Below are 4,829 nucleotides of genomic sequence, written 5' to 3'. Positions count from 1 at the left end.
ATCCAAAGATGTAGGTCAGCCACAAGAAATGACTCAATTCATCTGGTCAGCTAATTGTAGTCATGGCTGGACAAAAAAAAAGAGTTTGTTCATTATTGTTTCAGGAATCTTTCCATTGGTGAGCATTTTCCTGGCCTATTTAGGTAATCCTTGCCCATGATAACTCTAGGATCCTTCTTTTCCAACTTCAGTTTGCTAGCTTCATTCTCTTTCGTTTCTATATTTCATCTAGAAAATCCCATTGGATAATGCTTTTTATATTTTTGGCAAAGGACCTTTATATTCTTCAAAGAGGAGCTCCTAAAAGGCAGCTCATATAGAGAAGGGACCACCAAGTAAAGGATGCTTGAAGGACCCGCTCGGGATGGGAAATGTGTGTTGAAAGTAGACTATAGACCGAACATGATGACCACTTAATACCTGCATTGCAAACTACAACGCCCCAAAGGGGGGGGGAGAGAGAGAGAGAGAGAGAGAGAGAGAGAGAGAGAGAGAGAGAGAAAGGGGATCCACCTGCCACAGAGGCCGTGGCAGCGGAAAGGGTGGGAGGGGGATTGGGGGTTGGCGGGGAGACCAGGGGGGTTGGTGGGAAGGATACTGGGAACATTGGTGGTGGAGAATGGGCACTTGGTGGAGGGATGGGTACTCGATCTTTGTATGACTGAAACATAAGCACAAAAGTTTGTAAGTCTAACTGTATCTCATGGTGATTCATTAAAAAATAAAACTTAATCAATTAATTAATTAATTTTTTTAAAAAAGGGAGCTCCTATATAAAATGGATGGTGAGGGGGGCTGGGAGGGGCACGGGGGGGGCGAACTCAACCTTTCTTGCTGACTAGGATCACTCCATAGCATAATTCCAAGTTACCAAAAGATCCTCTTCATACTGAGGATGAAAATGGTATGAAATGAAGAAAGTGAAGGAGACAGCATGTTTGGAAAACAATAGACACCATTCTCAGCAGGGATGTCATAAAGAATTTCATGGAGCACTCATGAAATTCTTTCACTTGGTCACTTGACATCCCGCTATTCAAACTTTAAGACCTGAAAAATATACTGTTCTTGAAATGAGCACAGGAGACCCAGGAAGAAGAAGCCATTTCATTATTATTATTATTATTATTATTATTATTATTATTAGTGAATCACCATGAGATACTGTTACATACTTATAAACGTTCATTTTTGCATTTCAGTCATACAATGATCGGTTACCCATCCCTCCACCAGTGCCCATTCTCCACCACCAATGATCCCAGTACCCCTCCCACCTTCCCACCCCCTCCCCCTCTCCACCCTGCCTCTGTGACAGGGCTTTCCCTTTTGTTCTCTCTCTCCTTTTGGGTATTGTGATTTGCAACCGAGGTATTGAGTGGCCATCATTTCTGTTTAGTGTGCTCATATGCTAGCTTACCTCAGCATTGGATCATACCTGACAGAAGTGCTGGATTTGTTGTCATTACTAATTGCATGATGGAACTGAAATGTTTTCCCACATATTCTGCTTTCTAAAGTAAGCAGCTGCTTTGGGTTGATTGAAGAAAATCAGTCCAAACAGTAAAGTAAATCAGGGTAAATGGCTATAAAAAAAATGACAGAAAGGAAACTTAAGAAGTCACTCTCATCTCTTTTCTCTACGGCATCAAAGTCAATTTCTTTCTTATCAATCTCTTCCAAATCCAGTCAGCAAAACATATCGTTCTAATTCTTTTTGTTGGGGGGGGGGTATTTTTAACTCCTCAGTGAATGTTTTTCTTTTCTAAATTCTAAGCCTAGTTCTTGCCAATTGCTTTCCTTTTCAATTTTTTTTAATTGAGGTGGGATGCCACACCCAGCTCTGTTCAGGGGTTACTCCTAGCTCTGGGCTAAGGGATCACTCCTAACAGGGCTCAGGGAAATATATAGGGTGCTAGAGATTGAACCTGAGTTGACCGTGTGCAAGTAGGGTGCCTTACCTGCTGTCTATCTCTCTGGTCCCACCAATTCCTTTCTAATGTATTCAAAAGCACATAGATGTCTAGTCCCACAACAAGATGACATTTCAATTAAATCCAATTTAAAAATTATGCAAAATAGAAGACATTGGTGAACCCAAAGAGCTCGATTTAAGAATGTGTAAAATACTTGAATACTTGAATATGATGTCACGAAGAATATAGAAATACATGAATAATAAATACATCAAAGTGTTCAAGGTTAGTGCGAGCCGAGAGCGAGCGGTCGTGGGCGCTGTCGTTGCGTGCGCCGCCTCGTGGGTTTCGAGCGACCTAGCGGACACCGAGCGGGCGAAGATGACCGAGTACATCCGAGTCACGGAGGAGGACGAGAACGACGAGCCCGTCGAGATCCCGTCGGAGGACGATGGCACCGTGCTGCTGTCCACGGTCACGGCGCAGTTCCCGGGCGCCTGCAGCCTGCGCTACCGGAACCCCGTGTCGCAGTGCATGCGTGGCGTGCGCGCGCCTGGTGGAGGGCATCCTGCACGCGCCCGACGTGGGCTGGGGCAACCGGGACTACGTGGTCAACTACCCCAAAGATGACAAAAGGAACATGGAGTAGTCTGATGCTTCGTCGGAGGTGAAGGTGAAAAGGGCCGTGCAGAAGACGTCTGACCCCATCGTGCTCGGCCTGCCCTGGAAGACCACCGAGCAGGACCTCAAGGAGTATTTCAGCACCTTCGGGGAGGTCCTCATGGTCCAGGTAAAAAAAAAGATATCAAGACTGGTCACCAAAAGAGGGTTTGGCTTTGTGAGGTTCACGGAGTATGAGACCCAAGTGAAGGTGATGTCCCAGCGACACATGATTGATGGACGGTGGTGTGACTGCAAACTTCCAAATTCTAAGCAAAGCCCGGATGAGCCTCTGAGGAGCAGGAAGGTGTCTGTGGGCCGCTGCACCCAGGACCTGACTGCCGACGAGCTGCGGCAGGTCTTCTGCCAGTACGGGGAGGTGGTCGATGTGTTCATCCCCAAGCCCTTGGGGGGGGGGGGGCGTTTGCCTTCGTCACATTTGCAGATGATCAGGTGGCCCAGTCCCTGTGTGGCGAGGACCTGATCATCAAAGGCATCCTCTGCGTGCATATCTGCAATGTGGAGCCCAAGCACAATAGCAATAGGCAGTTAGAGAGAAGTAGAAGATTTGGTGGTAATCAGGGTGGCTTTGGGAACCAGGGCGGGTTCGGGAACAGCCGGGGCGGCGGGGCGGGGCTGGGCCACAAGCAGAGCAGCAACATGGGGGGCGGGATGAACTTCGGCGCCTTCAGCATCCACCCGACCATGAGGGCCACGGCCCAGGCCGCCTTGCAGAGCAGCTGGGGCATGATGGGGATGCTGGCCAGTCAGCAGAACCAGTCGGGCCCGTCAGGGAACAACTTGAGCCAGGGCAACATGCAGAGGGAGCCCAACCAGGCCTTCGGCTCCGGGAACAACCCGTACAGCGGCTCCAACTCAGGCGCCGCCATCGGGTGGGGGTCGGCCTCCAATGCGGGCTCCGGTAGCGGCTTCAATGCATGGACTTCAGCTCCAGCATGGACTCGAAGTCGTCGGGCTGGGGCATGTAGGCTGGGCTGGTCAGTTAGACGCTAGAGACTGGTGGGAATTCAAATTTTTCTAAACTCATCGTAAATATATTGTAAGATACATACGCACTAAGAATTTTCAAAATTGTTTTTTTTTCAGTGTGGAGTATATTCAGGAGTATTTTTGACATCTTTCATTTAGAAAAAGAAGAAAAGCTAAAGGAATTTTCTAAGTTTTGTTACATAACGGGTTGAACTCTTGAGTGTTTGAAAGTGAACTGCTGTTAGCCTGACAGGTAAACCAACACCACAATTGCTATCAAGAGGCTTCTCCTGTAATTATTTTATCCCTGGACTTGTCACCTGAATTATTTGCATGTTCAAAGTGGAACCCATTGGTTAGAGCTGCAGTCTTTCCTCCTCATTTTAATTTGAACCCCACCATACAGATTTTCTCCGTAGGAAGGTCCCTGGAGATCGTGGTGTTGCAATGTTTGGTTCTTTTCTTTCTGTTCAATTTCTTAACGCTTGTCTCCCCTCATATGCGAGAGTACGATATGAAGCCTTCATTTAATCTCTGCAGTTCATCTCATTTCAAATGTCTGTGGAAGAAGCACTCACTGACAGGAGTGCTGTACTCACTGCGCCATCGGGCTCCGTCCGCTGCTTTGCCCACGCACGCAAGAGCTCGTCCCCACGCCGACGGGCTTCGTCTCTGACGGTGGGTGTCCCATTTTTATCTGCTACTCTTTCTTTCCTGGAGTCGGATCAACGCTGTGACGGCAAGGCTGTGCTGTGAACCAGAAGGCTGTCTGAACTTCTGAAACCTTGTGTGGGATTGATGGTGGTGCCGGGGCATGAGACGCTGGTATGAGCGAGGACAGGAGAGCGTGTGCAGAGACTTGGTGGTGCATAATGGAGATTCTTTAACTGGGCGAGATGTGTCTCTCAACCTGTGGCTTTGGTGCGAGAGTGTGCGGAGAGCCATGGTAGCAGATAACATACGTACGAATGTTTCTTGCATTCAAAGGACATACACGTCTGTTGGAAGACTTGAAGTGAGTCTTGCTCTTAGCAAACCAACGTTAGCTGAATGTGTTAGTGACACGATACTGGTATGCCCCGCCCCCTTGTCAACTGCTGTGAATGCTGTATGGTGTGTGTCCTCTCCTGCTCCTGATCTGTTGGTGTGGTCATGTGGCCTGGCGCTGGTGAGCTGAGCTTACGTGCTGTACAGGAGTCTCGGAGCGGAGTCGCCAGTGGGGGGGGGGGGGGGGGGAGCGATCCTGGGGCCTGCCCACCCCGA

At 48.5% G+C, this 4,829-nt stretch overlaps 1 pseudogene; it reads left to right on the top strand.

Annotated features, from left to right (window-relative positions):
• The first annotated feature begins 2,297 nt into the window (after positions 1-2,297).
• On the top strand, positions 2,298-3,565 carry LOC130028435 (TAR DNA-binding protein 43-like; annotated as a pseudogene).
• The last annotated feature ends 1,264 nt before the right edge of the window (positions 3,566-4,829 follow it).

The sequence above is a fragment of the Sorex fumeus genome, unplaced genomic scaffold (genome assembly GCF_029834395.1).
Source record: "Sorex fumeus unplaced genomic scaffold, SorFum_2.1 ptg000039l, whole genome shotgun sequence".
NCBI lineage: Eukaryota > Metazoa > Chordata > Mammalia > Eulipotyphla > Soricidae > Sorex > Sorex fumeus.
This window is presented reverse-complemented; position numbering and strand designations above follow the sequence as displayed.